The 23,395-nt window shown below is 36.4% G+C and overlaps 1 long non-coding RNA gene across 47 annotated transcripts; it reads right to left on the bottom strand.

Moving 5' to 3' along the window:
• Positions 1 to 848: 848 nt before the first annotated feature.
• On the bottom strand, positions 849 to 23,395 carry LOC127841550 (uncharacterized). Of its 47 annotated transcripts, XR_008031092.1 has the most exons (13): positions 23,343 to 23,395; positions 22,497 to 22,558; positions 19,923 to 19,984; positions 17,823 to 17,884; positions 16,096 to 16,146; positions 15,251 to 15,312; positions 12,678 to 12,739; positions 10,819 to 11,000; positions 10,104 to 10,165; positions 8,002 to 8,063; positions 6,275 to 6,325; positions 4,076 to 4,614; positions 849 to 1,499 (listed from the first exon to the last, which is right to left on the bottom strand). It is a non-coding gene; the product is annotated as an uncharacterized LOC127841550 (long non-coding RNA). The 47 variants fall into 47 exon arrangements; XR_008031068.1 differs by lacking the exons at positions 849 to 1,499; positions 4,076 to 4,614 and adding an exon at positions 20,759 to 20,820 and having other exon boundaries at positions 5,575 to 6,325; XR_008031070.1 differs by lacking the exons at positions 849 to 1,499; positions 4,076 to 4,614 and adding an exon at positions 13,525 to 13,575 and having other exon boundaries at positions 5,575 to 6,325; positions 16,085 to 16,146.

The following is a 23,395-nucleotide window of genomic DNA, read 5'->3' as shown; positions in this document are numbered from 1 at the left end:
TTGATTCTATGACATATTTCAGTTTGTTTGAATGTTGTAGTATGGCTTTCTTACAATTGTTCACTTATTCCTTCTCAACATTTCACCTACTCACGATTCCTCCGTTGCAAACGTATACTTCAATTCGAATACATGCCTTATCAAAGGACACTCTATCGTAAACTGGTAAAAGTCGGAATCCTTCCTCGATTCATTCCCGTTTTTTTAAATAAATAGCCCACGTGTTGCATATCTAATAGAAAACGATTGATGAAATGCAAATAATAGAATAAACAAATCTATATATTCAAAAAAGAATTTGTAACATTAAACAGTTTGTAACTAAATGTCAATTACAATCAATCTTTGATAGTGTGTGCATGCAAAAATGAGCATGTTCAAACGCTTGTCCTAAAGAAATATATAGAAGGATTATTATCGAAATTTGAAAACTTTGTATAAACTGGGTTTTTTAAAGATAAGAAATCTCTATTTCACTGCAATGTTGTGAATTTCCGTCTGCAGTGCCCTAAAGTGCTTTAAATATATAATTTTCGAAGTTTGCGCTTTGGTTCCTGCAGAGTCATATATGCGTCTTGCAGCAGACGGTATTTGAAAAGCTTATGAGATAATGAGACATTGTTCATAATCGCGGATTTCTCATTTCATAACATTTTCAACTGCTAATTATTTAAAAAACAACCCATCTGTTTTAACGTCTTGTGTTGCAAATTCGTAACAGGTACGAGTGACTTAAGTTTATTGAGCACCCCTGCCTACACGTGTTTTAAAATTATTTTACAGAAAGAATAAACAAAAAGAAAGCATTTTGATAAGCATGCAACTTTTAACTCAATCTAAAACACTACACACGCAAATCTCTCAACAGTCAGGTCAGTGTAATATTATGGTAAGTGCTTTTAAATTAATAAGTACTTACCGTCGTATTGCACTGAATTACTATTGAACAAATATGCAATTAGACATATGTAGATTAATCAAATAGGAACTTGAATAATTGACAAGAGAACAAACAAAACATGGAAACAGAGAACCATATCTCGTTATTCTTCTGAAGAGTATCTTACACTGCAAATACAAAATGAATGTAAAAATGCCAATTTGTTGAAGTGCATAGTCACTCATGCTTTAAATAATTAAATGTGAAAACATATACTGAATAAACTATGGTTGTCTGGATTTACACCGTTGCTGTATTATCTCAAGTAGTTCTTATCCCCTGTCTCACACATTTGATCAAATTTATTGCAGTCCAAGTAGTCATTTGAGAAGGCATAATCATACAGATTGAACAGCTCGGTGTCATTTGGAATAGCCGCAGTCTCGGGGGGAATGGTCAAATTTAAGCGGTTGATACATGTATTGGCGGATGGCAAAAATGATTGGTTTTCTGAAAAATTGGATGGATGGCTTCAACGAAAATCCGAACACAGGCTCTTCTTCTGTTCCATTAACAAATTTCAGCACCTTTCCAAGAGTAACTGGCTGCCTACGTCCACCTAGAAAAATAAACGACACTTTAATTTTCCGGATGAAACACGATCAAACAGAACACGGTGTATTTTTTTAAGCCTTCTCCGAGCTCGGTTATTTACTCTTTAAGTATTTTAATTTGTGAAAACTGTTCCCCTTCCGAATTTGGTTTTCTTTTAACTCAACAACGGCCAATGGTCCGTAAAGTCACTTTAATTTTTATTATGCGTGACTGTTTCACGTGAAAATTCCAGTTCATTCACGGACCACTGGTTGTTGTTTAGCTATATAGTCATCTACTTTTCTTTCCCAGCAGACGTTGTTTGAATACAATGCGACAGAAGAAAAAATCTGCTGGCGCTCTTTATTATGATATTATATCAATAAACATTTGCAGCAAGTTTCACTAGATCTCATAAAATGTAGGCCCTAACTAGTGATGAACAAGTTTTCCTTTGTCACACACATTTAAGTAACATTTAGTCTGGTATAACGGTATATCACCATTTGCATTATAAATAGTATAAAACTTCCGCTATAACATGCGTGATCTGGTATTCTATCGGAGATTTTCATTTCGCAATATGGTACTGGGATATTTGTATCATGCGATGGGGAATTCATTTCTGTGCATTTTGGTGTAACATACTTGATGTTTTTGTAAAACGCTGCAGTTATACGGGCAGAAAACCATATCACAACACGAAAATCGTAAATTTGACCCTTCGTTCTTAGTGCAAATTAACGACGTCATTTGAATAAATCTCATCCTACAAAGTTAAAGGAGTGTTTACATATCGACGATAGAAAATTGTATTTCTTTGAACATGGTTTAAGGCAGCGCACCTCTAATGGGCACATATCCAAATATAATTTAATTAATTATTTTCCCAATCAGCATCATTTTACTGAACTACATGCAAATTTGTAGGTAGGCTTTCCATGCTTTTTAAAAAAAATATACCGATTTTTTCAAACCACCCTCACGCTCGGCTTTTGTCCAGTTTATTTTCACCCCTGGGGTATTTACAAGTTCCATAATTCATTCAGATTTCCAAATATAGGCATGCAGTTGGTGTGTACAGATGCAGTAAAGGTGTTTAAAGTTTAAACAAGATGAAATAAGTATTCTTTTACAGACATTTATTTTTTATAACTTTTTATCTATGGAATAGCGCCATGAAATGTAAATGATTTCAGCCAAGTAAAAATTGGGTCGGTTAAAAACAAAGTGTCATAAAATTCAAAATAGTATCATTTAAGTTATATTTAAAACTAATTTTTTATAGAAGCACTATATACAGCAAACATACCAAGAAATAGACGGATTTACCGTTTACTTTTTGAAATAAAAATGAAAATGCAACATGCATCATTCGAATTTTCAGCAGTAAATTACCCAATTTAGCCATAACGTTGTTTTAATTTTAAAAATTGAAGGATGTTCTTACAATTTTCAACATATTTGACAATAAACATAGCTCATATGCTATATTAAATCAAATTACGTTAGAAAAGAAATAAAACGCGTTGCAAAAAGTATGCGATGTCGGCAGGATTCGAACCTGCGCGGGAAGATCCCAAAAGACTTCCAGTCCATCGCCTTAACCACTCGACCAATGCAACTTCACAACAGTTCAACCTTAAATTAGATATCCATAAATAAACAGGTAAAAATGCTCGTCGATCTTTGAAGAAATCGTGAAATCCTATTTTTCAGATGATAATTGGATCAAAGTCAATATTTATAGTGAAAATAATGTATTCTAAATGAATTAGGTAAACACATATCAAAATTCAAAGTTTGAAAAAAATAAAATGCATCTCTCGGAAATAACCGATCATTTAAGATCTGCAATGATCGTAAAATAAATCGCGGGAAATCATTAGAGGTGCGCTACCTTAAATGCAATATCTCTAGAACCAGTTGTCCGAATTCAATAACATTTTCACCAGATTAACAGAAATTTCGATGCGCACACACTGATACTACGTGCTTATACAAAATCAAATGCGCGAGTTATGATATTTTGGTCCAAACGCAAATTTTCATGATATTTCCATGTTATATGAACAATTGTACAGATAACCAAAATATTTGTATATCATTTTGTAGGCGCTATTTTGCCGAACATTTTGATATATGTGGTTGGAAATGTATTTTCTATTTCTTCGTGATACCAGTATTATACTCGCAAAACATAGTCGAAACAAGCAAATCGAGGTTGTCGCTTTAACACGGCAAAACACATCGAGCTAATGTCAAACCTACGTCATATTAACAATTTAATTTTCAAAATTCTTAGGATCCTGAATTGTTGAAGGTCATGATGAAAAATAAATGGACCGGGGGATTCCGACGGTTTTTTTCTCTGTTTCGTTCAATGTTTAAAAATCTCTTAGCATTAATTCCACATTAAAAACTGACCATTATGATTTTTAATATATAGATTATCTAAACATAATATTATGACAAATGTCATCTTATTTGAATTGTTTAAGTCCTGTGAGGATATAGATCTACATGATACATCGGCTCGATAAACCTCAACATGTTTTCAGTCATGTACCCTTTAGAAGGTCGAAATAATGTGTCACTAACCTTCGCCACTTTCCTTTAATTTTTCCTTTAATCGAACTCGATCTCCTATTGTATTGACGCCTAAGGCGGACAGTTCTTCATCAGTCAACTTTTTGGCTTCTTCTAATGATATTTTATTGGCCCTGATATTGTGCCACAAATACCCGAGGCCAACTTCTTCAAGTGCAGCCTCCATTGCTGCGCGCTTTAAGACTAGACGGGTCAATTGGGAATCCTCGACTCAACTTCTTCAAGTGCAGCCTCCATTGCTGCGCGCTTTAAGACTAGACGGGTCAATTGGGAATCCTCGACTCAACTTCTTCAAGTGCAGCCTCCATTGCTGCGCGCTTTAAGACTAGACGGGTCAATCGGGAATCCTCGACTAATTCCATATTTCCCGCCAATTTAACCACAGAACGGAGTGTAGTTTGCACATAACCAAGCTAAGAGCAGTCATAACGACCTGGTTTTCAGACAGAACGGTGATTCCAATAATGCGCAGAACGAAGTGCGAACATCAGAAGACGATTTGTAATATCGACAGAACGCTTTATTAAATGCTGAAAACGAAAGTACTAATTGCATAAAACAAAGTGGTAGTTTTATAGAAGTATAAGTGCGTACAACCAATTTAAATCTGTACAGAACTAGTTGTATAATGCACAGTACAACACGTAATACGTACATAACAAATTTGCAGAAGTACAAAACAACAAGCTCTTTGCAAAGAATAACATGTTTTGTGTACATAACACAATAAGCTTTATACGGAATAGACTAATAAACACACAAAACAACATGCACAATATACAGGACGGTATTGTTTTTGTACAGAACAGTTTTTGATACGGACAAAATACAATGCGTTGGTCACTAGACAACTTGCTGTTTAGACACAACGATATTGAACTGTACATAACGGTTTTACATATGCAGACAACGGAAATTATAACATAAAGACAACTACATAACGGAGTGTGTATTGCACAGAACAAAGTGCGCTTTGTAGAGAACAACAAAAAATCGGATAAAACCAATTGAAATATGTACATAACGATTTGTATATTGCACAGCAAAACTCGTCATACACACATAACGCATTAACTAAAGCACATAACGATGTGTAATTTGCACACAACAAAAAGTTTTTTGTACAGAGCAAAGTTAATTCTGAACATAATACAATGATAATTGCACCAAACAAAATGCGAACTTTACAAGACGGAATTTTGTTTGTACAGAACGATAGATGAATTATATATAACACAATGCAGATTTCACTCTACAACTTGTTGCTTGTACCTAACGATATTCGAATCCCACGTAACGACCATAGACATGCAGACAACGAAAATAAAAGTATATAGGCGAGACAGATGAGGCGTTCCATAGAAGGGAATATCCTTCAGTCCATGCATAATGTTAAATGACATTCTCATTTTAACTACTAGCATTATGCTTTCTTATATATGGTAGTTGCATTTTGCCTAGTTACATTTGCGATGCAAACACTTTATCTCATTGTCACATGTTCATAAGTTTATAATTACTTCATATATATCTTTACTTCGTGTGTGTTATTGACAACTGCAGTTAAACTTTTGGAATTTGTATGAATGCTTATTATAACGGCGTTCTTTGTTTAAATGTGTGCATTTGGATATGTTGCTACTGAATTTAACAAGCTGTTAATATCTTTGGAGACATATATTACTTCTTAAGTCGATTGCTAGTGCGTCTCTGATTTAGAATTAGTCTTCGGTTTTGCATACACCGCCATTATAAATAGTTCACAATGCGAAAATGGGAACCAGTACTAAAAAAACCTAATTCCAGCGTAAATTACCACTGCCGTTAGATCACTATAAACATCAAAATCAAAATCTCCGGTATCAACCGTGATACATCGACTCTCTGGAATCCTACGTAAAAAAACGGTGATAGGGTTAAACACTTACCCGTCTACATAACGCCTATTGTTTTGGTTACAATATACCAAAAGATTTCCTACACAAATTCAATGTAAAAGCAATAACTTCAACAAAAAATAAAGTCAAACTTTTGCGCATAGAGACCCCCATAACCATACCTTTTCTTAAAGAGCATTCCGAGCCGCAATGATTTAGACAATAAAAAAGGGGGGTCATGCGTTTTGCAAGAAAGAACTCGATGCGAATCAGCGGTCACTGTTTTACAGCCATCAATTTACCGGGTTCGTACCAGTGGATGAGGGTTTCCCGCCATCTGTCAAAGTCTCATGTAGTCTTTAACCTTCAAGCAAATGAGTGAATTTCTGTTAAACATCAATGTTTTCCCTACCACATGCACAAAGAAACATTCTAAAATAAAGTCATGGCAAGTGCCCACACACAAAATTGTGTCTTCTTATAAATGATGTTTTGGTTTTTAAAGAGTATAGCATTGCACTCCCAAAATATTTAGTATATTGTAACCTAAAGGAAAAATATGTTCTGAATAAAATGTGTTTTTCTTGCATATTATTATCTTCCTATTCATATTGCACCAATATATTAAGTTTGGCTGGATTATCTCTCCATTTGGCCATTTTAGATCACATTTTCACATGCGGGTGTTTTTGGTCCGAAGAAGGCGATTTAAGGCCTGTTAAAGCTTAAACGTCCCTTTAAGATTTAAAGCTGTTGTGTTCAATATCTGCAACAAAATACCAAAACAAACCATAAGGACAGGCACGTGGGGCTTATGCGGGGTGGGGAAAGAATGAACTTGTTAGATATTTTCACTCCAAGCAATTTTGATAATGTCTTTTTTGTGTGTGTGTTTTTTTAAATACCCCCAAAAATGTCAATTTCAAAGCAAAAAAATCCAATTTCATCCAAGACAAACAACCAATAAGCAAAAATGAGAGACCAAAGATACTTTGAAGTGTAGAAATCAATAAGCTTCCTATAACTTGTTGTTTCACACTTATAAAAGTGTGAAATCTTGAAAGCGCCTTGTTGCTCAGCGCCCATTTATTTACCATTCGCCAATGATATATTCTAGCATAAAATGCCATGGGTGCCTTTAAACTGCAGCAGATGGTCATAATGAACTGACAGCTGTCATTCAGAGGTTCAAGAGAATACAAAATTTCATATTTTGGGCACAAAAAAAGTACTTTTGACTATTTTTATGGTGGCAATCTGGACAAAATGGGCGTTTATAACTGAGGGAAAGACAAAAATGCTCATTTTGGGGGTTTAGACTGAAAGGAAAGGTTAAAATGAACAAGAAACATATATGTTGGAGAGCATTATAAGCTTAGAAATGAAGTTCTATGAAGTAACAGGGGCAGAAAGGCAGCTCAGATCAATGCAGGCTTCCTGAAAGAGGTTTCTAGTACATCTTCTGGGGACACAGCTTCCCACAGAATTCTCAACACAACACATATCATTGATCCATGTCACCTTTATATGCAAAGACAAGCAAATAAGGTCAATACTTCCCTTAAATCACTGAATGAGAGAAGCATGTACCAAATAAAAAACTAAACTGGTTGCTGAAAGTGCCACATTTTGTCAAAAAAGATCCCTCTAAGGTAAAAGATGAAGGGGACACTTGCTACAACAATCCTATGTTTAAGTCGGACGCCACATCCTTTCAAGCCGGGACCATGACTGTAAGCATATTGTGAGAAAACAATACCAAACACAAGCTAATTGTAGGTTTACAAGTAGCATATCAACTCAGATGCACTGCATACATGCCTAGGAACAAGGATAAACCTGTAAGTGCCAACTTCTGCTGCCAACAAAGCACAAGCTTTACGTGTCAGGACGCGGAACTATCCATACAAACTGCACGGGGAATTGCATGACGGCAAGTGTTTGAGTGACCACAAACCTGATTATGACAGTATTTAACACCTTAAGCATCATAAATATGCTTATTTGCTTGTGTACACGATAATAATTTAGTATTATTACCTGTTTTGCCTTCAACAACCCTTATCCAGTGGCCCTCGGCTTAGTCGCAGACATTCCTTTACCTGAAAAAGTCAAAATTCCCAATAAAAAATAGATAAAAAAATGGCAAAAAACATGCTTTTAAGAATTTTTAGTGTATTTCTATGAATAATATGAAGTAATAAACCTTGTTATGTTCATGATTGTACTAGAAATGAAGGCTGCCTCAATAAAGTGTCTGCTGCACTGTCCAAACTGTAAAAATGTCCGCCATTCCATGTCGGTGAAATGGGGCTCTGTTTGAATGTTCATGCTTTATGCACAAGCTATTGTTGCGTTACTGGATCACGGAGTCCCTGGCGTTGAATTCTGACTTCATGTAGCACACTAACGCTACACGGTCAACCAATATGCCTTTGAATTCAAGTCGGAAAGCAATTTAGCCCTTATTTGGGTATATCAAGGAGGGGGGTCAACTTGAAAAACAACTATTCCAGGTCAAATTATCTGAATTCATGCATTTAAGGCACTTATTTTCTTCTCTTTTGTTAAGAAATGACCAAAAATCAGCTTTCCCAGTCATATTTTGCACTTGCAGATGATATTTCATTTTTACCTGAAGCTAGTTTATAAAGGAAAAATATGTTCTGAATAAAATGTGTTTTTCTTGCATATTATTATCTTCCTATTCATATTGCACCAATATATTAAGTTTGGCTGGATTATCTCTCCATTTGGCCATTTTAGATCACATTTTCACATGCGGGTGTTTTTGGTCCGAAGAAGGCGATTTAAGGCCTGTTAAAGCTTAAACGTCCCTTTAAGATTTAAAGCTGTTGTGTTCAATATCTGCAACAAAATACCAAAACAAACCATAAGGACAGGCACGTGGGGCTTATGCGGGGTGGGGAAAGAATGAACTTGTTAGATATTTTCACTCCAAGCAATTTTGATAATGTCTTTTTTGTGTGTGTGTTTTTTTAAATACCCCCAAAAATGTCAATTTCAAAGCAAAAAAATCCAATTTCATCCAAGACAAACAACCAATAAGCAAAAATGAGAGACCAAAGATACTTTGAAGTGTAGAAATCAATAAGCTTCCTATAACTTGTTGTTTCACACTTATAAAAGTGTGAAATCTTGAAAGCGCCTTGTTGCTCAGCGCCCATTTATTTACCATTCGCCAATGATATATTCTAGCATAAAATGCCATGGGTGCCTTTAAACTGCAGCAGATGGTCATAATGAACTGACAGCTGTCATTCAGAGGTTCAAGAGAATACAAAATTTCATATTTTGGGCACAAAATAAGTACTTTTGACTATTTTTATGGTGGCAATCTGGACAAAATGGGCGTTTATAACTGAGGGAAAGACAAAAATGCTCATTTTGGGGGTTTAGACTGAAAGGAAAGGTTAAAATGAACAAGAAACATATATGTTGGAGAGCATTATAAGCTTAGAAATGAAGTTCTATGAAGTAACAGGGGCAGAAAGGCAGCTCAGATCAATGCAGGCTTCCTGAAAGAGGTTTCTAGTACATCTTCTGGGGACACAGCTTCCCACAGAATTCTCAACACAACACATATCATTGATCCATGTCACCTTTATATGCAAAGACAAGCAAATAAGGTCAATACTTCCCTTAAATCACTGAATGAGAGAAGCATGTACCAAATAAAAAACTAAACTGGTTGCTGAAAGTGCCACATTTTGTCAAAAAAGATCCCTCTAAGGTAAAAGATGAAGGGGACACTTGCTACAACAATCCTATGTTTAAGTCGGACGCCACATCCTTTCAAGCCGGGACCATGACTGTAAGCATATTGTGAGAAAACAATACCAAACACAAGCTAATTGTAGGTTTACAAGTAGCATATCAACTCAGATGCACTGCATACATGCCTAGGAACAAGGATAAACCTGTAAGTGCCAACTTCTGCTGCCAACAAAGCACAAGCTTTACGTGTCAGGACGCGGAACTATTCATACAAACTGCACGGGGAATTGCATGACGGCAAGTGTTTGAGTGACCACAAACCTGATTATGACAGTATTTAACACCTTAAGCATCATAAATATGCTTATTTGCTTGTGTACACGATAATAATTTAGTATTATTACCTGTTTTGCCTTCAACAACCCTTATCCAGTGGCCCTCGGCTTAGTCGCAGACATTCCTTTACCTGAAAAAGTCAAAATTCCCAATAAAAAATAGATAAAAAAATGGCAAAAAACATGCTTTTAAGAATTTTTAGTGTATTTCTATGAATAATATGAAGTAATAAACCTTGTTATGTTCATGATTGTACTAGAAATGAAGGCTGCCTCAATAAAGTGTCTGCTGCACTGTCCAAACTGTAAAAATGTCCGCCATTCCATGTCGGTGAAATGGGGCTCTGTTTGAATGTTCATGCTTTATGCACAAGCTATTGTTGCGTTACTGGATCACGGAGTCCCTGGCGTTGAATTCTGACTTCATGTAGCACACTAACGCTACACGGTCAACCAATATGCCTTTGAATTCAAGTCGGAAAGCAATTTAGCCCTTATTTGGGTATATCAAGGAGGGGGGTCAACTTGAAAAACAACTATTCCAGGTCAAATTATCTGAATTCATGCATTTAAGGCACTTATTTTCTTCTCTTTTGTTAAGAAATGACCAAAAATCAGCTTTCCCAGTCATATTTTGCACTTGCAGATGATATTTCATTTTTACCTGAAGCTAGTTTAGGTTACAATATACCAAAAGATTTCCTACACAAATTCAATGTAAAAGCAATAACTTCAACAAAAAATAAAGTCAAACTTTTGCGCATAGAGACCCCCATAACCATACCTTTTCTTAAAGAGCATTCCGAGCCGCAATGATTTAGACAATAAAAAAGGGGGGTCATGCGTTTTGCAAGAAAGAACTCGATGCGAATCAGCGGTCACTGTTTTACAGCCATCAATTTACCGGGTTCGTACCAGTGGATGAGGGTTTCCCGCCATCTGTCAAAGTCTCATGTAGTCTTTAACCTTCAAGCAAATGAGTGAATTTCTGTTAAACATCAATGTTTTCCCTACCACATGCACAAAGAAACATTCTAAAATAAAGTCATGGCAAGTGCCCACACACAAAATTGTGTCTTCTTATAAATGATGTTTTGGTTTTTAAAGAGTATAGCATTGCACTCCCAAAATATTTAGTATATTGTAACCTAAAGGAAAAATATGTTCTGAATAAAATGTGTTTTTCTTGCATATTATTATCTTCCTATTCATATTGCACCAATATATTAAGTTTGGCTGGATTATCTCTCCATTTGGCCATTTTAGATCACATTTTCACATGCGGGTGTTTTTGGTCCGAAGAAGGCGATTTAAGGCCTGTTAAAGCTTAAACGTCCCTTTAAGATTTAAAGCTGTTGTGTTCAATATCTGCAACAAAATACCAAAACAAACCATAAGGACAGGCACGTGGGGCTTATGCGGGGTGGGGAAAGAATGAACTTGTTAGATATTTTCACTCCAAGCAATTTTGATAATGTCTTTTTTGTGTGTGTGTTTTTTTAAATACCCCCAAAAATGTCAATTTCAAAGCAAAAAAAATCCAATTTCATCCAAGACAAACAACCAATAAGCAAAAATGAGAGACCAAAGATACTTTGAAGTGTAGAAATCAATAAGCTTCCTATAACTTGTTGTTTCACACTTATAAAAGTGTGAAATCTTGAAAGCGCCTTGTTGCTCAGCGCCCATTTATTTACCATTCGCCAATGATATATTCTAGCATAAAATGCCATGGGTGCCTTTAAACTGCAGCAGATGGTCATAATGAACTGACAGCTGTCATTCAGAGGTTCAAGAGAATACAAAATTTCATATTTTGGGCACAAAATAAGTACTTTTGACTATTTTTATGGTGGCAATCTGGACAAAATGGGCGTTTATAACTGAGGGAAAGACAAAAATGCTCATTTTGGGGGTTTAGACTGAAAGGAAAGGTTAAAATGAACAAGAAACATATATGTTGGAGAGCATTATAAGCTTAGAAATGAAGTTCTATGAAGTAACAGGGGCAGAAAGGCAGCTCAGATCAATGCAGGCTTCCTGAAAGAGGTTTCTAGTACATCTTCTGGGGACACAGCTTCCCACAGAATTCTCAACACAACACATATCATTGATCCATGTCACCTTTATATGCAAAGACAAGCAAATAAGGTCAATACTTCCCTTAAATCACTGAATGAGAGAAGCATGTACCAAATAAAAAACTAAACTGGTTGCTGAAAGTGCCACATTTTGTCAAAAAAGATCCCTCTAAGGTAAAAGATGAAGGGGACACTTGCTACAACAATCCTATGTTTAAGTCGGACGCCACATCCTTTCAAGCCGGGACCATGACTGTAAGCATATTGTGAGAAAACAATACCAAACACAAGCTAATTGTAGGTTTACAAGTAGCATATCAACTCAGATGCACTGCATACATGCCTAGGAACAAGGATAAACCTGTAAGTGCCAACTTCTGCTGCCAACAAAGCACAAGCTTTACGTGTCAGGACGCGGAACTATCCATACAAACTGCACGGGGAATTGCATGACGGCAAGTGTTTGAGTGACCACAAACCTGATTATGACAGTATTTAACACCTTAAGCATCATAAATATGCTTATTTGCTTGTGTACACGATAATAATTTAGTATTATTACCTGTTTTGCCTTCAACAACCCTTATCCAGTGGCCCTCGGCTTAGTCGCAGACATTCCTTTACCTGAAAAAGTCAAAATTCCCAATAAAAAATAGATAAAAAAATGGCAAAAAAACATGCTTTTAAGAATTTTTAGTGTATTTCTATGAATAATATGAAGTAATAAACCTTGTTATGTTCATGATTGTACTAGAAATGAAGGCTGCCTCAATAAAGTGTCTGCTGCACTGTCCAAACTGTAAAAATGTCCGCCATTCCATGTCGGTGAAATGGGGCTCTGTTTGAATGTTCATGCTTTATGCACAAGCTATTGTTGCGTTACTGGATCACGGAGTCCCTGGCGTTGAATTCTGACTTCATGTAGCACACTAACGCTACACGGTCAACCAATATGCCTTTGAATTCAAGTCGGAAAGCAATTTAGCCCTTATTTGGGTATATCAAGGAGGGGGGTCAACTTGAAAAACAACTATTCCAGGTCAAATTATCTGAATTCATGCATTTAAGGCACTTATTTTCTTCTCTTTTGTTAAGAAATGACCAAAAATCAGCTTTCCCAGTCATATTTTGCACTTGCAGATGATATTTCATTTTTACCTGAAGCTAGTTTAGGTTACAATATACCAAAAGATTTCCTACACAAATTCAATGTAAAAGCAATAACTTCAACAAAAAATAAAGTCAAACTTTTGCGCATAGAGACCCCCATAACCATACCTTTTCTTAAAGAGCATTCCGAGCCGCAATGATTTAGACAATTAAAAAGGGGGGTCATGCGTTTTGCAAGAAAGAACTCGATGCGAATCAGCGGTCACTGTTTTACAGCCATCAATTTACCGGGTTCGTACCAGTGGATGAGGGTTTCCCGCCATCTGTCAAAGTCTCATGTAGTCTTTAACCTTCAAGCAAATGAGTGAATTTCTGTTAAACATCAATGTTTTCCCTACCACATGCACAAAGAAACATTCTAAAATAAAGTCATGGCAAGTGCCCACACACAAAATTGTGTCTTCTTATAAATGATGTTTTGGTTTTTAAAGAGTATAGCATTGCACTCCCAAAATATTTAGTATATTGTAACCTAAAGGAAAAATATGTTCTGAATAAAATGTGTTTTTCTTGCATATTATTATCTTCCTATTCATATTGCACCAATATATTAAGTTTGGCTGGATTATCTCTCCATTTGGCCATTTTAGATCACATTTTCACATGCGGGTGTTTTTGGTCCGAAGAAGGCGATTTAAGGCCTGTTAAAGCTTAAACGTCCCTTTAAGATTTAAAGCTGTTGTGTTCAATATCTGCAACAAAATACCAAACAAACCATAAGGACAGGCACGTGGGGCTTATGCGGGGTGGGGAAAGAATGAACTTGTTAGATATTTTCACTCCAAGCAATTTTGATAATGTCTTTTTTGTGTGTGTGTTTTTTTAAATACCCCCAAAAATGTCAATTTCAAAGCAAAAAAATCCAATTTCATCCAAGACAAACAACCAATAAGCAAAAATGAGAGACCAAAGATACTTTGAAGTGTAGAAATCAATAAGCTTCCTATAACTTGTTGTTTCACACTTATAAAAGTGTGAAATCTTGAAAGCGCCTTGTTGCTCAGCGCCCATTTATTTACCATTCGCCAATGATATATTCTAGCATAAAATGCCATGGGTGCCTTTAAACTGCAGCAGATGGTCATAATGAACTGACAGCTGTCATTCAGAGGTTCAAGAGAATACAAAATTTCATATTTTGGGCACAAAATAAGTACTTTTGACTATTTTTATGGTGGCAATCTGGACAAAATGGGCGTTTATAACTGAGGGAAAGACAAAAATGCTCATTTTGGGGGTTTAGACTGAAAGGAAAGGTTAAAATGAACAAGAAACATATATGTTGGAGAGCATTATAAGCTTAGAAATGAAGTTCTATGAAGTAACAGGGGCAGAAAGGCAGCTCAGATCAATGCAGGCTTCCTGAAAGAGGTTTCTAGTACATCTTCTGGGGACACAGCTTCCCACAGAATTCTCAACACAACACATATCATTGATCCATGTCACCTTTATATGCAAAGACAAGCAAATAAGGTCAATACTTCCCTTAAATCACTGAATGAGAGAAGCATGTACCAAATAAAAAACTAAACTGGTTGCTGAAAGTGCCACATTTTGTCAAAAAAGATCCCTCTAAGGTAAAAGATGAAGGGGACACTTGCTACAACAATCCTATGTTTAAGTCGGACGCCACATCCTTTCAAGCCGGGACCATGACTGTAAGCATATTGTGAGAAAACAATACCAAACACAAGCTAATTGTAGGTTTACAAGTAGCATATCAACTCAGATGCACTGCATACATGCCTAGGAACAAGGATAAACCTGTAAGTGCCAACTTCTGCTGCCAACAAAGCACAAGCTTTACGTGTCAGGACGCGGAACTATCCATACAAACTGCACGGGGAATTGCATGACGGCAAGTGTTTGAGTGACCACAAACCTGATTATGACAGTATTTAACACCTTAAGCATCATAAATATGCTTATTTGCTTGTGTACACGATAATAATTTAGTATTATTACCTGTTTTGCCTTCAACAACCCTTATCCAGTGGCCCTCGGCTTAGTCGCAGACATTCCTTTACCTGAAAAAGTCAAAATTCCCAATAAAAATAGATAAAAAAATGGCAAAAAACATGCTTTTAAGAATTTTTAGTGTATTTCTATGAATAATATGAAGTAATAAACCTTGTTATGTTCATGATTGTACTAGAAATGAAGGCTGCCTCAATAAAGTGTCTGCTGCACTGTCCAAACTGTAAAAATGTCCGCCATTCCATGTCGGTGAAATGGGGCTCTGTTTGAATGTTCATGCTTTATGCACAAGCTATTGTTGCGTTACTGGATCACGGAGTCCCTGGCGTTGAATTCTGACTTCATGTAGCACACTAACGCTACACGGTCAACCAATATGCCTTTGAATTCAAGTCGGAAAGCAATTTAGCCCTTATTTGGGTATATCAAGGAGGGGGGTCAACTTGAAAAACAACTATTCCAGGTCAAATTATCTGAATTCATGCATTTAAGGCACTTATTTTCTTCTCTTTTGTTAAGAAATGACCAAAAATCAGCTTTCCCAGTCATATTTTGCACTTGCAGATGATATTTCATTTTTACCTGAAGCTAGTTTAGGTTACAATATACCAAAAGATTTCCTACACAAATTCAATGTAAAAGCAATAACTTCAACAAAAAATAAAGTCAAACTTTTGCGCATAGAGACCCCCATAACCATACCTTTTCTTAAAGAGCATTCCGAGCCGCAATGATTTAGACAATAAAAAAGGGGGGTCATGCGTTTTGCAAGAAAGAACTCGATGCGAATCAGCGGTCACTGTTTTACAGCCATCAATTTACCGGGTTCGTACCAGTGGATGAGGGTTTCCCGCCATCTGTCAAAGTCTCATGTAGTCTTTAACCTTCAAGCAAATGAGTGAATTTCTGTTAAACATCAATGTTTTCCCTACCACATGCACAAAGAAACATTCTAAAATAAAGTCATGGCAAGTGCCCACACACAAAATTGTGTCTTCTTATAAATGATGTTTTGGTTTTTAAAGAGTATAGCATTGCACTCCCAAAATATTTAGTATATTGTAACCTAAAGGAAAAATATGTTCTGAATAAAATGTGTTTTTCTTGCATATTATTATCTTCCTATTCATATTGCACCAATATATTAAGTTTGGCTGGATTATCTCTCCATTTGGCCATTTTAGATCACATTTTCACATGCGGGTGTTTTTGGTCCGAAGAAGGCGATTTAAGGCCTGTTAAAGCTTAAACGTCCCTTTAAGATTTAAAGCTGTTGTGTTCAATATCTGCAACAAAATACCAAAACAAACCATAAGGACAGGCACGTGGGGCTTATGCGGGGTGGGGAAAGAATGAACTTGTTAGATATTTTCACTCCAAGCAATTTTGATAATGTCTTTTTTGTGTGTGTGTTTTTTTAAATACCCCCAAAAATGTCAATTTCAAAGCAAAAAAATCCAATTTCATCCAAGACAAACAACCAATAAGCAAAAATGAGAGACCAAAGATACTTTGAAGTGTAGAAATCAATAAGCTTCCTATAACTTGTTGTTTCACACTTATAAAAGTGTGAAATCTTGAAAGCGCCTTGTTGCTCAGCGCCCATTTATTTACCATTCGCCAATGATATATTCTAGCATAAAATGCCATGGGTGCCTTTAAACTGCAGCAGATGGTCATAATGAACTGACAGCTGTCATTCAGAGGTTCAAGAGAATACAAAATTTCATATTTTGGGCACAAAATAAGTACTTTTGACTATTTTTATGGTGGCAATCTGGACAAAATGGGCGTTTATAACTGAGGGAAAGACAAAAATGCTCATTTTGGGGGTTTAGACTGAAAGGAAAGGTTAAAATGAACAAGAAACATATATGTTGGAGAGCATTATAAGCTTAGAAATGAAGTTCTATGAAGTAACAGGGGCAGAAAGGCAGCTCAGATCAATGCAGGCTTCCTGAAAGAGGTTTCTAGTACATCTTCTGGGGACACAGCTTCCCACAGAATTCTCAACACAACACATATCATTGATCCATGTCACCTTTATATGCAAAGACAAGCAAATAAGGTCAATACTTCCCTTAAATCACTGAATGAGAGAAGCATGTACCAAATAAAAAACTAAACTGGTTGCTGAAAGTGCCACATTTTGTCAAAAAAGATCCCTCTAAGGTAAAAGATGAAGGGGACACTTGCTACAACAATCCTATGTTTAAGTCGGACGCCACATCCTTTCAAGCCGGGACCATGACTGTAAGCATATTGTGAGAAAACAATACCAAACACAAGCTAATTGTAGGTTTACAAGTAGCATATCAACTCAGATGCACTGCATACATGCCTAGGAACAAGGATAAACCTGTAAGTGCCAACTTCTGCTGCCAACAAAGCACAAGCTTTACGTGTCAGGACGCGGAACTATCCATACAAACTGCACGGGGAATTGCATGACGGCAAGTGTTTGAGTGACCACAAACCTGATTATGACAGTATTTAACACCTTAAGCATCATAAATATGCTTATTTGCTTGTGTACACGATAATAATTTAGTATTATTACCTGTTTTGCCTTCAACAACCCTTATCCAGTGGCCCTCGGCTTAGTCGCAGACATTCCTTTACCTGAAAAAGTCAAAATTCCCAATAAAAAATAGATAAAAAAATGGCAAAAAACATGCTTTTAAGAATTTTTAGTGTATTTCTATGAATAATATGAAGTAATAAACCTTGTTATGTTCATGATTGTACTAGAAATGAAGGCTGCCTCAATAAAGTGTCTGCTGCACTGTCCAAACTGTAAAAATGTCCGCCATTCCATGTCGGTGAAATGGGGCTCTGTTTGAATGTTCATGCTTTATGCACAAGCTATTGTTGCGTTACTGGATCACGGAGTCCCTGGCGTTGAATTCTGACTTCATGTAGCACACTAACGCTACACGGTCAACCAATATGCCTTTGAATTCAAGTCGGAAAGCAATTTAGCCCTTATTTGGGTATATCAAGGAGGGGGGTCAACTTGAAAAACAACTATTCCAGGTCAAATTATCTGAATTCATGCATTTAAGGCACTTATTTTCTTCTCTTTTGTTAAGAAATGACCAAAAATCAGCTTTCCCAGTCATATTTTGCACTTGCAGATGATATTTCATTTTTACCTGAAGCTAGTTTAAAGGAAAAATATGTTCTGAATAAAATGTGTTTTTCTTGCATATTATTATCTTCCTATTCATATTGCACCAATATATTAAGTTTGGCTGGATTATCTCTCCATTTGGCCATTTTAGATCACATTTTCACATGCGGGTGTTTTTGGTCCGAAGAAGGCGATTTAAGGCCTGTTAAAGCTTAAACGTCCCTTTAAGATTTAAAGCTGTTGTGTTCAATATCTGCAACAAAATACCAAAACAAACCATAAGGACAGGCACGTGGGGCTTATGCGGGGTGGGGAAAGAATGAACTTGTTAGATATTTTCACTCCAAGCAATTTTGATAATGTCTTTTTTGTGTGTGTGTTTTTTTAAATACCCCCAAAAATGTCAATTTCAAAGCAAAAAAATCCAATTTCATCCAAGACAAACAACCAATAAGCAAAAATGAGAGACCAAAGATACTTTGAAGTGTAGAAATCAATAAGCTTCCTATAACTTGTTGTTTCACACTTATAAAAGTGTGAAATCTTGAAAGCGCCTTGTTGCTCAGCGCCCATTTATTTACCATTCGCCAATGATATATTCTAGCATAAAATGCCATGGGTGCCTTTAAACTGCAGCAGATGGTCATAATGAACTGACAGCTGTCATTCAGAGGTTCAAGAGAATACAAAATTTCATATTTTGGGCACAAAATAAGTACTTTTGACTATTTTTATGGTGGCAATCTGGACAAAATGGGCGTTTATAACTGAGGGAAAGACAAAAATGCTCATTTTGGGGGTTTAGACTGAAAGGAAAGGTTAAAATGAACAAGAAACATATATGTTGGAGAGCATTATAAGCTTAGAAATGAAGTTCTATGAAGTAACAGGGGCAGAAAGGCAGCTCAGATCAATGCAGGCTTCCTGAAAGAGGTTTCTAGTACATCTTCTGGGGACACAGCTTCCCACAGAATTCTCAACACAACACATATCATTGATCCATGTCACCTTTATATGCAAAGACAAGCAAATAAGGTCAATACTTCCCTTAAATCACTGAATGAGAGAAGCATGTACCAAATAAAAAACTAAACTGGTTGCTGAAAGTGCCACATTTTGTCAAAAAAGATCCCTCTAAGGTAAAAGATGAAGGGGACACTTGCTACAACAATCCTATGTTTAAGTCGGACGCCACATCCTTTCAAGCCGGGACCATGACTGTAAGCATATTGTGAGAAAACAATACCAAACACAAGCTAATTGTAGGTTTACAAGTAGCATATCAACTCAGATGCACTGCATACATGCCTAGGAACAAGGATAAACCTGTAAGTGCCAACTTCTGCTGCCAACAAAGCACAAGCTTTACGTGTCAGGACGCGGAACTATCCATACAAACTGCACGGGGAATTGCATGACGGCAAGTGTTTGAGTGACCACAAACCTGATTATGACAGTATTTAACACCTTAAGCATCATAAATATGCTTATTTGCTTGTGTACACGATAATAATTTAGTATTATTACCTGTTTTGCCTTCAACAACCCTTATCCAGTGGCCCTCGGCTTAGTCGCAGACATTCCTTTACCTGAAAAAGTCAAAATTCCCAATAAAAAATAGATAAAAAAATGGCAAAAAACATGCTTTTAAGAATTTTTAGTGTATTTCTATGAATAATATGAAGTAATAAACCTTGTTATGTTCATGATTGTACTAGAAATGAAGGCTGCCTCAATAAAGTGTCTGCTGCACTGTCCAAACTGTAAAAATGTCCGCCATTCCATGTCGGTGAAATGGGGCTCTGTTTGAATGTTCATGCTTTATGCACAAGCTATTGTTGCGTTACTGGATCACGGAGTCCCTGGCGTTGAATTCTGACTTCATGTAGCACACTAACGCTACACGGTCAACCAATATGCCTTTGAATTCAAGTCGGAAAGCAATTTAGCCCTTATTTGGGTATATCAAGGAGGGGGGGTCAACTTGAAAAACAACTATTCCAGGTCAAATTATCTGAATTCATGCATTTAAGGCACTTATTTTCTTCTCTTTTGTTAAGAAATGACCAAAAATCAGCTTTCCCAGTCATATTTTGCACTTGCAGATGATATTTCATTTTTACCTGAAGCTAGTTTAGGTTACAATATACCAAAAGATTTCCTACACAAATTCAATGTAAAAGCAATAACTTCAACAAAAAATAAAGTCAAACTTTTGCGCATAGAGACCCCCATAACCATACCTTTTCTTAAAGAGCATTCCGAGCCGCAATGATTTAGACAATAAAAAAGGGGGGTCATGCGTTTTGCAAGAAAGAACTCGATGCGAATCAGCGGTCACTGTTTTACAGCCATCAATTTACCGGGTTCGTACCAGTGGATGAGGGTTTCCCGCCATCTGTCAAAGTCTCATGTAGTCTTTAACCTTCAAGCAAATGAGTGAATTTCTGTTAAACATCAATGTTTTCCCTACCACATGCACAAAGAAACATTCTAAAATAAAGTCATGGCAAGTGCCCACACACAAAATTGTGTCTTCTTATAAATGATGTTTTGGTTTTTAAAGAGTATAGCATTGCACTCCCAAAATATTTAGTATATTGTAACCTAAAGGAAAAATATGTTCTGAATAAAATGTGTTTTTCTTGCATATTATTATCTTCCTATTCATATTGCACCAATATATTAAGTTTGGCTGGATTATCTCTCCATTTGGCCATTTTAGATCACATTTTCACATGCGGGTGTTTTTGGTCCGAAGAAGGCGATTTAAGGCCTGTTAAAGCTTAAACGTCCCTTTAAGATTTAAAGCTGTTGTGTTCAATATCTGCAACAAAATACCAAAACAAACCATAAGGACAGGCACGTGGGGCTTATGCGGGGTGGGGAAAGAATGAACTTGTTAGATATTTTCACTCCAAGCAATTTTGATAATGTCTTTTTTGTGTGTGTGTTTTTTTAAATACCCCCAAAAATGTCAATTTCAAAGCAAAAAAATCCAATTTCATCCAAGACAAACAACCAATAAGCAAAAATGAGAGACCAAAGATACTTTGAAGTGTAGAAATCAATAAGCTTCCTATAACTTGTTGTTTCACACTTATAAAAGTGTGAAATCTTGAAAGCGCCTTGTTGCTCAGCGCCCATTTATTTACCATTCGCCAATGATATATTCTAGCATAAAATGCCATGGGTGCCTTTAAACTGCAGCAGATGGTCATAATGAACTGACAGCTGTCATTCAGAGGTTCAAGAGAATACAAAATTTCATATTTTGGGCACAAAATAAGTACTTTTGACTATTTTTATGGTGGCAATCTGGACAAAATGGGCGTTTATAACTGAGGGAAAGACAAAAATGCTCATTTTGGGGGTTTAGACTGAAAGGAAAGGTTAAAATGAACAAGAAACATATATGTTGGAGAGCATTATAAGCTTAGAAATGAAGTTCTATGAAGTAACAGGGGCAGAAAGGCAGCTCAGATCAATGCAGGCTTCCTGAAAGAGGTTTCTAGTACATCTTCTGGGGACACAGCTTCCCACAGAATTCTCAACACAACACATATCATTGATCCATGTCACCTTTATATGCAAAGACAAGCAAATAAGGTCAATACTTCCCTTAAATCACTGAATGAGAGAAGCATGTACCAAATAAAAAACTAAACTGGTTGCTGAAAGTGCCACATTTTGTCAAAAAAGATCCCTCTAAGGTAAAAGATGAAGGGGACACTTGCTACAACAATCCTATGTTTAAGTCGGACGCCACATCCTTTCAAGCCGGGACCATGACTGTAAGCATATTGTGAGAAAACAATACCAAACACAAGCTAATTGTAGGTTTACAAGTAGCATATCAACTCAGATGCACTGCATACATGCCTAGGAACAAGGATAAACCTGTAAGTGCCAACTTCTGCTGCCAACAAAGCACAAGCTTTACGTGTCAGGACGCGGAACTATCCATACAAACTGCACGGGGAATTGCATGACGGCAAGTGTTTGAGTGACCACAAACCTGATTATGACAGTATTTAACACCTTAAGCATCATAAATATGCTTATTTGCTTGTGTACACGATAATAATTTAGTATTATTACCTGTTTTGCCTTCAACAACCCTTATCCAGTGGCCCTCGGCTTAGTCGCAGACATTCCTTTACCTGAAAAAGTCAAAATTCCCAATAAAAAATAGATAAAAAAATGGCAAAAAACATGCTTTTAAGAATTTTTAGTGTATTTCTATGAATAATATGAAGTAATAAACCTTGTTATGTTCATGATTGTACTAGAAATGAAGGCTGCCTCAATAAAGTGTCTGCTGCACTGTCCAAACTGTAAAAATGTCCGCCATTCCATGTCGGTGAAATGGGGCTCTGTTTGAATGTTCATGCTTTATGCACAAGCTATTGTTGCGTTACTGGATCACGGAGTCCCTGGCGTTGAATTCTGACTTCATGTAGCACACTAACGCTACACGGTCAACCAATATGCCTTTGAATTCAAGTCGGAAAGCAATTTAGCCCTTATTTGGGTATATCAAGGAGGGGGGTCAACTTGAAAAACAACTATTCCAGGTCAAATTATCTGAATTCATGCATTTAAGGCACTTATTTTCTTCTCTTTTGTTAAGAAATGACCAAAAATCAGCTTTCCCAGTCATATTTTGCACTTGCAGATGATATTTCATTTTTACCTGAAGCTAGTTTAGGTTACAATATACCAAAAGATTTCCTACACAAATTCAATGTAAAAGCAATAACTTCAACAAAAAATAAAGTCAAACTTTTGCGCATAGAGACCCCCATAACCATACCTTTTCTTAAAGAGCATTCCGAGCCGCAATGATTTAGACAATAAAAAAGGGGGGTCATGCGTTTTGCAAGAAAGAACTCGATGCGAATCAGCGGTCACTGTTTTACAGCCATCAATTTACCGGGTTCGTACCAGTGGATGAGGGTTTCCCGCCATCTGTCAAAGTCTCATGTAGTCTTTAACCT

The sequence above is a fragment of the Dreissena polymorpha genome, chromosome 8 (genome assembly GCF_020536995.1).
Source record: "Dreissena polymorpha isolate Duluth1 chromosome 8, UMN_Dpol_1.0, whole genome shotgun sequence".
NCBI classification, from domain to species: domain Eukaryota; kingdom Metazoa; phylum Mollusca; class Bivalvia; order Myida; family Dreissenidae; genus Dreissena; species Dreissena polymorpha.
This window is presented reverse-complemented; position numbering and strand designations above follow the sequence as displayed.